A 12500-nucleotide genomic window follows, 5' to 3' on the forward strand; every position below is an offset into this window, starting at 1 on the left:
CATATTGCCTTCTAGTCGATTTGCACTTGTATTCCTCTAGGAAGTCTATGCTAGCTCTCGAAATCCCGAAACGTTTTCTCACCGCTAGGGCGAGAAAATCATGAGCTGCAGGGTCTGGGTTTTCTGTAATGAAGCGCAGACAGTCGACTTCTGGACTCGCTGGGTCAGAACTGGATGTGGTAGCGGCACAAACTTCATCTGTAGTTCCAACGCCAAGGGGAACCACATACTGTTCGCCCACTTGTGGGCCACTATTGCCGCTACCCCCTTGAAGGATCTCAGTTTGTTGAGGACCCTCAACAGAAGGTTGTGAGGAGGGAACAGATAAATCCTGGACCACCTGTTCCAGTCGAGGGACATTGCGTCCACTGCTTCCGCTAAGGGGTCCTCGTACGGGGACACGTACAGGGGCAACTTCTTGTTGTCTTTCGTCGCAAAGAGGTCTATTTGCAGTTCTGGGACTTGATTCAGAATGAAGGAAAATGATCCTGCGTCTAAGGACCATTCCGACTCTATCGGTGTGAACCTGGATAGAGCGTCCGCTGTCACATTGCGGACTCCTTGAAGGTGAACTGCCGACAGGTACCACTTCTTCTTTTCTGCCAATCGGAAAATGGCTAACATCACTTGGTTGAGAGGTGGTGACCTCGACCCTTGTCGATTCAAGCATCTCACAACCACCTCGCTGTCTGTCACCAATCTTATGTGGATCGAGTGACGCGGGGAGACTTTCTTTAAGGTAAGGAGCACTGCCATAGCTTCTAGAAAGTTTATATGAAAGGTCCTGAATAGCTTGGACCAAGTCCCCTGGACTTTTTTCCGATGAGAGTGACCTCCCCATCCCTCCTTTGAGGCGTCTGAGTGAATCGTCATCGACGGGGGAGGTGGCTGAAGAAGAACCGACTTCTTTAGATGTCTGGCTTGGGACCAAGGTCTGAGAAGAGTACGTAGCCGAGGCGGCACTGGTCTTCTCAGGTCTCTTCGCGCGTTTGATGCATACCTTCTCCAAACTCCGGTTGCATCCTTTAGCTGTGCTCTTAGCACTGGGTCTGTCACTGAAGCAAACTGGAGAGAGCCTAGTACCCTCTCCTGTTCGCGTCTTGATATCCATTTGGAATCTAGAAGTCTCTTGACAGAGCCCGCTATCTCCTTCCTTTTCTTCATTGGGATGGAGAAACTGTGTGACAAAAGGTCCCAGTGGATTCCCAGCCACTGGAACTTTTGGGATGGAGAAAGTCGAGACTTTTTCTTGTTGATCTTGAAGCCTAGGTACTCTAGGAACTGGATCACCTGACTGGAAGCTTGTAAGCATTCGGTCTCGGATGCTGCCCACACCAGCCAGTCGTCCAGGTAGGCTACTACCTGAATTCCCTTTAGGCGTAATTGTTTGAGAGCTGCGCTCGCAAGCTTCGTGAAAATCCTTGGGGCTATGTTTAGCCCGAATGGCATGGCTCTGAAGGCGTACAGTTTCCGTTGTAGCCTGAACCCTAGGTAGGGGGAGAGTCGACGGCTGATCGGGATGTGCCAATAGGCGTCTGACAAGTCTATAGAGACTGAGTATGCCCTCTTGGGCAGTAAGGTCCTTATGTGTTGCAGTGTTAGCATCTTGAATTTGCAATTCACTATGAACTTGTTGAGTGGTGACAAGTCCAGAATGACTCTGAGCTTTTCCGAGTCTTTCTTGGGAACACAAAACAGCCTCCCTTGGAATTTGATGGACTTCACCTTTCGGATCACATTTTTCTCCAACAGTTCTTGAACGTACTCCTCCAAAATGGGGGTGGAGTGTTGGAAAAACCGAAGGCATGGGGGTGGAGTGCTGTACCAGCTCCAACCCAGTCCATTCTTGAGTAGGCTTTGGGCCCAGGGATCGAAGGTCCAGCGATCCCAAAATTTCATTAGTCTCCCTCCTACCGGTATCGTTTCACTTGGACTGCCGTCCTGAGGTCTTGTCTCCTTGACCACGACCACCTCTGAATCCCCTTCCCCTTGAGGGGCGCCTAGACGAGCCTCTGGCTGCTCCTCTAGGCTTTGCACGAAAGGAAGAAGACTGTCCTTCGAACGTTGGGGTGAATGTGGTTGACTGACCTGGCACAGCCTGGGGTACCCACTGAAAAGTAGTCGGGGTTTGTGCCACCATCTGGGGCACTGGAGGCAAAGGCAATTGCAGTTGCTGTTGCTGTCTATAAGGCTTGGCTGGCCGAGACGGTAGCCTAGTCCTCATATTCTTCCTCTTTGGTTGAGGACCCTCATCCGGGGAAGATTTTCTTTTGATAGCCAGGCCCCACTTCTGGAGAAGGTTTCTATTCTCCACGGCGGCCTTATCAACAACCTCTTTGACCACATCGGTAGGGAAAAGGTCTTTTCCCCAAATGTTGGAGGATATTAACTTCCTTGGCTCGTGTCTCACCGAAGCCCCGGTGAACACGAACTCCCTGCAAGCTCTCCTTGCCTTGACGAAGCCATAAAGGTCCTTCGTCACTGTGGCTAGGTGAGACTTAGCCACAACCATGAACATTTCATGGACCTTAGGGTCACTTGCCATCGTCTCAAGAGTAGTCTGATGAGACATTGAGGCAGCCAGTCTTTCTTTTGTCTCGAACTCTCTTCGTAAAAGAAATTCGGACAACTTGGGGAGGTCCTCGCCGAATTGCCGTCCGGCAATATCAGCCTCCAACTTTCCCACTGAGAATGTCAGATGGACATCCTTCCAGTCCTTGTGGTCCATAGGCAGAGCCAGCGACAAGGGTTTACACTCCTCCAGGGAGGGGCAAGGCTTGCCGGCCTCGATTGCCTTTAGGACAGCCGCAAACCCTTTTTGTAAAAAGGGGAAGGCTCTATCAGAAGAGGACACAAAAGAAGGGAGCTTCTTGCTCAATGCTGCTACCTTCGAATTCGAGAAGCCCCTCTCTTTCATCGAGGATGAAAGTAGGGCTTGAGCCTTAGCATGGTCCATAATAATGACCTCTTTCGGCTCTGTCTCCTCCCTTGAAGCTGGTTCTTTTCTCAGCCGGACATAGCAGTCCGGATATGATGCCTTGCTGGGCCAGAATTCTACCTCCTCTAGGAGAACTGAACCCAGCTTATCCGAAATGACGATCTTACCAGTCGTCATTGGCATGTGCTCAGCATACCTCCATGGGTTAGCGTCTGAGCATATGGGAAGGTCTTTCACATTGAGCCTTTTCCGGGGCCCATGTGATTCTGCTAGGGACTGCATACGCAGTTCCATTGCAGCCGCCTTCTCCTGATTCTCCTTCTGCATTTGTTGGATCATTCCAACAATCGAAGAGAGGGCCTGTCCCAGTTCTACTGGGAGACCAGCGGATGTTGAGGGGATGGGCTCCGGCATCTGAACCGGAGTAGCCGACACCTCGTCGACCCCATCCTCTGCGACATCCGGGGTTTGAACTTGATCCTGACCTTCTGCCAGGAGGTCTTCTTCCAAACCTTCGTCCACATCAGACATCCTGTCACACAACTGGATGTCTTGCATCGCATCTGCGACTTCCTCGTCCACCTGGACTAGGTCTTGGGGGATCTCCTCTTGAGGCTGGGGAATCACTGCTTCAGCTGATGCCTGGGGAAAAAGATACGCCCTCATCTTCTCACTAGGAAGATAAGGGCCAGAGGTGTTCTTCTTGAAGCCCCTTACCCAAGTACGGAGCTTTTCCCTAGCTATATCCCTTGATTCCGTCGTTCTAGGGGAATCAAAAGCCTCAGTAATCAGGTTAGTGCATACAGTACATACCTGAGGGTCCCAATACTGGAGATCATCCTTGGAGACAGCGCATGCTGCGTGTCTCCTACAACACTCATGTCCGCAGAGGTTCCTGCTACGGACATTGCAGAAAACATTTCCGCACTTCGGAGGGTCCTCCTGTAAAGAGAAAAAATTTCCATGAGTATCAAGTGAACTATGTATCACTGGATATGCATAGTATAGCATAACAATTCATAAAGGAAAGACACACACTTGTGTTTCCCTCACAACCCATTGTTGCAGCTTTCCAGATAATAAAATCAAAATTGGTTTATCTCTACTAGAGTAACCAATGCAAGGTTTCCAGAGGAAACAGGTGGAGCTCACACCTAGGCAATGATTTTAAAATCCTGGATAATAGACGGGGAAGACTCTGCTTCCTGTCTGAGGGCAACAGCAAAGGGCTGTGCAAGAAAACACAATAGTGTTAGAAGATACAGTGCTGTACCTAAGCTTTTACTATAGTTTTCTTCTTACTGTATATGCTATACAGAAGAATACTAGTACAGTATAGGAGGATGTGTGCCGGCCTGCCTTTGCCGGCCGGCACACACCACAATTAGCTTTAAAGTATACTACTTAACAGCTATAGGGCGGCAGCCTTCTGGTTCAAATGCCTGTGCCGGCGGCAGTAGCTGCCGGCCAGCAACAGCCAGTGTTGGCCGGCAATGATTGCCGGCCAGTAACTACACAAGGTAGTACCTAGCTGCCGGCCACACTCTTGGTGACCGGCAGACAAGGACTGACATAAGCCGGCCGGCAAAGGTACAAGACCAATGCCAGCCGGCAGCAAAAGAACCAGAAGACTACACCTGCCCGGCTGTCTGCCTCATAGGCCGGCAGCCGGGACAGGTACAGCACTAGAAGAAAATAGAATGGATGCCGGGATAAGAGAGTACACGACCCCCCAAGCCCGGCAACCGAAAGAGTGCATATAAGGAAGGGGAGAAACTTAATTCAGGCTTCCTTGACCAATGCCGTCCGGCTCTGTCGGCAGGCATGGATGAGGGACCAAGAGAGGTCCGGGCAGCACTCGAAAACATAAGACCCTTGCCGGCCAGCATCTCAGCCGGCCGGCAATGGCCTTAGTCAATTCCACATCCCAACCTATACTAGGTCTAGAAGTAGAATGACGTACAGTACAGTAATACCCCTGCCGGCCAGCTCTGCCGGCCGGCAGGGTACAGTACAGTAATGGCAAGGCCATTACGGAGATAGAGGGGGAAGGGACAAAAGGGTCCTGCCAACCTTGCTTTAGTGACAGATCACCCGCAGCCAAGAACTCTGTCTTAGCCTAAGGGAGATCTAAGGGAAAGGGCCAGCAATACTTGCCAGCTTCCAAAGCACCAAAGCAAGGAAGGCGTTGCTATTCCCAAGGGAAGATTTTATCCTCCCCAAGAACAGCAATAGGACTTTAGTCTGGTCGATCACAAAGGGAGGAATCATACTACAGAAACCTTCGATAGTGACCTAAGGGAGCTAAGCTCCCTTTAAAAGTGTTAGGTCAGCGAGGGGAACTCTGCCCCAAGCCAGACAACACGGACCAGACTAAAAAACTCTGTTGTTCTGTCCCTCTTTGAACCAGACTTTGCTGGAACAGGAAGGTACAGTAACACCCTAGTATAGTTTTATCGAAAATAAATTCGGAAAAAACCACTTAGGGATAAGCCCAAGGCTTAAACAGAGGGAAAGGGATTGCATACCTTCTCCGAAGAAAAGAAAGCAACCGGGGAGAATAATAAAGTATACTAAGGCTCCATAAGCAATTAACCTAGGCACCAAGAGAATCGATTACCTAATTCACCGAAACTCTCACGTATACAATCTTGGAAATATTCCACACAGTCTAAATTGTATAAAATATAGCCTAAAGCTTTAATAAACTTTTAATTACACTCGGAAAAACCAAAATCATGCATTAAGTACTAGGACCAAACGACTAGGCTACATGGCCTAGCGTAGGCCAGAATGGCGAATACTTCGCCAAATAATACTAAGCACGAAAGGAAATCCTATGTAACGCTAAATAGCTAAAATTTATTAAGCAAAACAACCAGGAATGTCACTCTGACTAACTAATTTATACCTAGCGAGTGACAGTGTCCAGGACACCTCTGGTAGGCTACGGCTCTTGTATCAAAGATTAATCCTATTAATCACTCAAAATTTTACCAAGAGCCTACATTTATACATAACAGACACTATACTCAACTTATCCGAGGCCAACGAAGACGGAGAAGCCATGAAAAGCTGAATAAATCCAAGATTTGCGAGAAAAAACAGGAAAAAACACCGAGTTGTTAAGCTACGCAAAAAGGAATACAGATGGCGCCAGGATTGGCGCCAGGCACGCATACGAATCGGGGGATTGGGAGGCCTTGGGAGCGGCTCCCCCCTTTTTCTTCCCGAATTCGTATCTCGTCAATCTCCCTCTTACGAGACGAATCTCTATTTGGGTAGTAGATTGCCATGTGACGTGTCTAGAATACGTCCTCTGATATGTCGCGATATCCCTTTCACGAGGGATACTCGCTCCAGGAGTTAGAATTCTGGTACCTTAAGGTAAATTCTCTGGGAATATCGCCGTAGTTGTAATATACCCTAGGAAGCTACCCTATAGGAACTTCCATCAGGACGACATGGCTTGAGCCCAAAAATATATATATATATATATATATATAAATATAGATATAGATATATGCTGTATGTATGTATGTGTGAGTGCATGTGTGTATATGTATTTTAAGACTAGAATGGAATTAGTGCTTTGGTCCTATAATTGATAGTGTCGAACTCAATGAGAAAATATATAAAATGATCCTATTTATTCAAAAGGGCAGGGACTATAAATTGTCAGTGCCTGGTTAACTCCAGATAAGTCTTATTTTGGGTTAGGGGATAATACAGGAATAACAGAAAACAGACCAGGTGTTAGGTTTGATTTGTGATTGTCATTAACATGGATTATTTTGCTCGTTTCTGAGCAGTCGATACTATGACTAAATTCTAGTTAGTTGGACTCCAAAGCATTATTAAGACACCTTTTGACAGAAAATTCTTAGTATGTGTGGCCGACATATGACAACTTTCAAAAAGATAAAGGAATACAGTAAAGTATACTAGGTTTTTATCATTTCCAAAACCATTCCTAATCAATATATTTTTTAACTATAACCATACTTAAACACTACCGTAATATCTTGATTTCTCCAAAGGAGTATGCCATAAAAAATACAATCATTAAAGTTCCAACAAAGTATGTTCCTAATTACATAATATTTGTCTCACTATATACTAAACTGGTTTCTCAGCTTTATTCAAATAGTCTTATAAACGATATTTAGAATAGCAGTGATTAGTAGCAGTTTCTCAAGTTTTTGGGAACTCAATCTTTATGTGTTCAGTGATACCTATGCTACTATGTGAAGCAATTAAATAGTACACGATGAGAGGAGGGGAATCAGATGCCTTTTACATCGTAAGAAGATTTATTGTGTAAGTTAATATTCACAGACATATGATAAAAAATCTTTTTCAAAGTGAACATCTGATTCAAGTACATCTCTATTTTTTTTTTTATTAAATTACTCAGGAAATATAAGTGTCCCACTAACTTCCAAATTACTGGAACAGTTTAGCGTAAAATTATCATAATAGAAGGTAACAGTAAATCACTTAATTTACAGACACACGCAGGGAGAATGGGCTGAGAGGGGAAATGGTTATATGGATAAGATTATTACAAAAACAGTGCACTTATTGGACGTCTCATGGCGTATCGACGTCAGCCATGGCTGATATAAGCCTACCATGGCGGATGGGCCTACTAAGGATTGCCCACCCATGACTTGAGCATGACCTAACTCGAACTTGAACTCGCCTAACTTTCCTTGGCTTCCCAGTTGCTCTTAAGGCGTTCACTTCGCTGGGCGGTATGAGGTTTTGGCTTACCTCTTGGTTGCAGGTGATGAAGCAGCATCAGGCTGGTTCTCCCTCCTTTTTGCCCTCTTTCCCCGGTCTATCTGTTGACATGGAAACAGATTCAGTACATGTGTGCTTAGGTCAACACATATTTCATACGCCATGATTAAGCTCAAACTGATGGTCACTTAACCCAAGAATCGTGGAGTTGAGGTCAAAAGTCAGCAACCACCGCCCTACGTCCTGCTACTTGAATCACCAAGTTATCGGCTGTTTCGACATTTGTCTATATTATCATTTTTTTTTTTTTTTTTAATTCTAAACCCCTTATTTTTGACAAATTCCTCTCTACCAGATTCAAGGTGCTTGAGTAACTTGAAAAATCAATGCTACTTTAAAACAAATAAAAGGTGTTAACTTTAAAGAAAAAACAACAGTGAGAAAGACTTAGATTAAAAATTCATATATAATAATCAACACATTTCACAGTAAATAGAAACTTGTGAACAATTATCAATACAATTAATATCACATATTGAATTCCTTGAAAATACACATCATCAGAGAACATAAGTTACAAATCCTTAAAGAAAATAATTTATCATTAATCGACACTTCACATGTCTGTAATCAGGATATATATATATATATATATATATATATATATATATATATATATATATATATATATATATATATATATATATATATATATATATATATATATATACATACATGAACATTTGTGAATAATGCGTATCTTATTAAGGCAACATATCATAAAGGACAGTGGCGGCGAAATATCATTTATAGTTTATGCAACAAAAAAGTAACCTTCACATCTTAAAATACTTAACTTATCTAAATCTTACAGTTCATTAGTGAATGCAGTTTGCTTACAAAGAAAAGGAATCCCCTCATGTGTCATACCTACATTTTTGCTTATTTATTGGACTCTCAGTCTGAGAAAGATCTAAGATAAAGTACTGGTAAACACAAATACATTACACAGTAATTACGTTCCTCACCAGATGTGATGTGACAATTGCAAGCAAATAACTCTTAAAATACATAGAAGAAACATCTAAAAAAGAAAAAAAATATTGGAATTCAAAAAGTACATGTGCACAGATACTCAACATTCACTCTCCATAGATGCTTGTTTATCGTCTGGGTATACCCGACTCCAGTTCAGTCATTATTAAATAATGATAACGATAATTATTGATCATGGACAAACAAAGAATTAAATAAAATCATCAAACATCCCATAAACATCATTAAACATAATGAACTAGCACTTGATATTTTTAAACATCTGTATCATAAATCAATGCGCATCATCGTCAAACAGTTAACCAACTGTATTATAATAGCAAAAATTATAATCCAGCAAATTTCTATTCCTTCATGGGATTAGGCATGCCTGGGGCCACCGGAATCACTTCCACTGCTGGAGTGTTCCCACCCCACATTCATTGCGCGTACTCATGTGACGGTCATCCTCAAAGCATCTTTTTTTTTTTGAAGGCAACAAAGCATCGTCTACCGGGACAGGTTTTGCCAGCGTATCTAATCTGGCCTCATTTCCCTCCCTCACACGGGAACAGGTATGGCACTAGAGCTTTCACAACATAATACCATTCCTACCAGACGGAGTTCAAACAAAACTACTCCTTAATGGCTGAAATAATAATGTCCAGAATTCCCTAGTTTTAATCTGTTCCTGTCAACTTACATGAGAAATAAAAATAAACTCTAAGGGTCTCTCAACGCCCAGTACAAAAAGTTTCTTTCTCTCTCTCTCTCTGTCTCTTTCAATCTCTCTTGTACGCTTTCCCTAAGTACGCCATCAATTCAAGAAAGAAATGTTGATGACAACGTCATATGGACAATGTTTTCAAGCTATCTAGTTGACTAAGTGTTCGAATTCAACACTGGACAAACTGCGGACACATCGTTTGTATCGGCTACTGCAAAGACGGTTTCTGGCACTCGTTTCACAACAGCAACATGCACTTCACACACATTTAAAGGAGCAAACTACTTATAATCTATCTGATATACTCACAGCGGCTGAAACAACGAATAATTAAAATACATACATACTTCAATTTGCATGTTTAATAATAAAAAAAAAAACATATTAAGCATGAATCCAACTCCCCTAAAAAATAGGTTGAATTAATTGATTATGTAAACTAATCAAGATAGCATATCATAACTGAAACTCTAATTGTTGGATAAAAAAGTTAATTCTTTCTCACCTAATTTTCCACAGAAATATCTTACAAAACTTTCCCATTATCAGATATGAAGAAGTCATTTCCATTTTTTTCCCTCTTATTCTGCGAATGTATTGATATTACTCTTGCGAGTGCTCACTACCCCTCTCTCTCTGTTTACTTCTCATACATCTACACACACGATCGTATGCTTACACAATTCTTCACGCACATGGCTTATATAGGCCAAATCAGCTGACGCTTATTTTGGCTCAGTCATCAGTATTTCTCGCAGATGATATAAATTCACATGCCAACAGCAAAACAACAGCTCATGTTTTATCTTTTACACGACGCCTGACATTTTCAACACTTTTGAACAAATCTCGAAATCTTTGATATCAATTATCTAGCATAAAATAAAAATAACTAAAAATGTCAGAAAAGAAACCACTTGAAAACTATATCAAGGGAAAAAAATTAAAATAAAAACAAAAACTGAGACTGAATTTGAAACTGAAACTGAAAAATTAAATTGTGCGCTAAAAAAAAATACGTAATTGAATTATACATACGACAAGGTAATACGGCATAGGCGGAACTATGAAAACAGAAAACAGCATGTACACATCAACGACAGTCTCCTTTACATTTAGACAAATCACTGAGTCTTACATAATTCATCGAATCACTTAATTACAAACAGAATCACCTTTCTCGTTATAATTGGATAGATTTTTTTTAACACAATCTGACATAAAAACAGATTTTAGTTTTTCTTATCAGACATTAAATATCTAATCAGAGGAAATATCTTACTCTCTAAATCAAAGTTTATCCTAACAATACGATCCTCTTATACTAATCAGTTAAAAAAAACAAAACAATAACATTCGCCCACTAAAGGTAATTTTTTTTTTTATTTTCCCTATGCGTACAATCATTGGTTATTGCCCTTATACTATATTTCTGTGCCTCAACAATCAGACTTTAATGCTATACTAATCTGTTTTCAGACACAAGCGTTACATCTTTGTAACACGAGTGACATGCAATTATAGTTCTTTTGACAACTAAGAACATTTTTTAGATTACCTTTTGTTTTCTGAATTAGTCAGTGTTTTTAAATGGTTCTACATTGTTGTTCAGAAAGTTATCAGAGCGGTGATTTTAGCTGAAACAGGAAATTTGTTTTTACTAAATCCTATCTGCTATCACAACTTTTGAAACTACTGTATCACACTGTTTTTACACATTCTGAACATTTGTTTTATCACTTCCTTCTATCATGTTACTAGATAACACCTAATAGCAACTAGTTCTTCACTCTTCATGATTTTTCAAAAACATATAATTCTCTACTGAGTTGGAAAATAAAGACTTAATTCTGACTTCTAAGTCAAAAGTAATTACGTTACTTGTCAAAAAAAAAAAAAAAAAAAAATCTTAAGATACACTCTTCACACAGGGAATTCGCATATCATAACATTCACTTCATTCATCTCATCTTTACTTAAATTACCCAGTCTTTAAAATGCATGTATGCTCCCTATTGAATCAGTTGACGCCACTCTCTATGGATGATTTTTTAACAATTCTCGGTGTCAATAATCAGATCTAAAACACTAGTAAGACAAATCACATAAGAAAGTTAGATTCCACACGTGTCAAATTACCAAGTACTTATCAACTTTTGGCAATTGAGACTACTTTGACTTTTACGTTAGCAAACTCGTCATTACTAATTCAGGATGATCTTCAGATAAAAACTGACAAACAACAGTTTAACACTTTCTTTTAAATACCAATAATCGACAATCCAGTGTGTGACGTAAAAGCCATTACTGCGATATAAATTTCCCAAATTATAAACTTAGCTAAGTTACAAATTTTTCTCAATAGTTTTACTTAGTACATGCTTAAAAAGGACATTATAAAACTCATAGATTATGTACTAACACTGGATTACAAACATCCTACATTTCAATCATGACTGAAACTTTTTTTTTTTTATTAAATAACCATTATGGTTATTACCACAAAATGGTTTAATATGTGACCCTCTTTCTTTTCCAACAAACATATTTAACACGTTTGGAAACGGAGGTCTCAAATAACAAAATAAAACTACTTTAAACCAAAGAAACCATGCAGTGAGAATTCGTAATTTACATAGCGTAAAGAACAATTTCTTAATTATCAACATAGCAACAAAATCCATACCATTTTTTTTAAGAAAAGAAAATTCAAACTTTACTCGAAGCTTTATCAATGAAAACATTTTACTCGACCAGTTACTTTTTTCAATCAAAACTAGTGTTCTCAATTTTACTTTAAAACTGCAAAGAAAACGGAATTATAACTTCGTCACCATCCACTTTTTAAAAATCTTATATCATGAGTGTAATAAAAACTGCAGATTTTGTACCAAGTTACTTAACTTACAGTATGTGTTGGTCGTTTGCTGTGGGTCGCCTTGCGTCCATCGCACTACAGTTGCTGTCTGGGACCTCTTCCAAATTCTGGGATTATCCTTGGCGTTCGTGGGTATGACATGTCTATTAGGGCGCCTGCTGCTCCTGATGATTGGC

Source organism: Palaemon carinicauda, chromosome 17, assembly GCF_036898095.1.
Source record: "Palaemon carinicauda isolate YSFRI2023 chromosome 17, ASM3689809v2, whole genome shotgun sequence".
Lineage (NCBI taxonomy): Eukaryota > Metazoa > Arthropoda > Malacostraca > Decapoda > Palaemonidae > Palaemon > Palaemon carinicauda.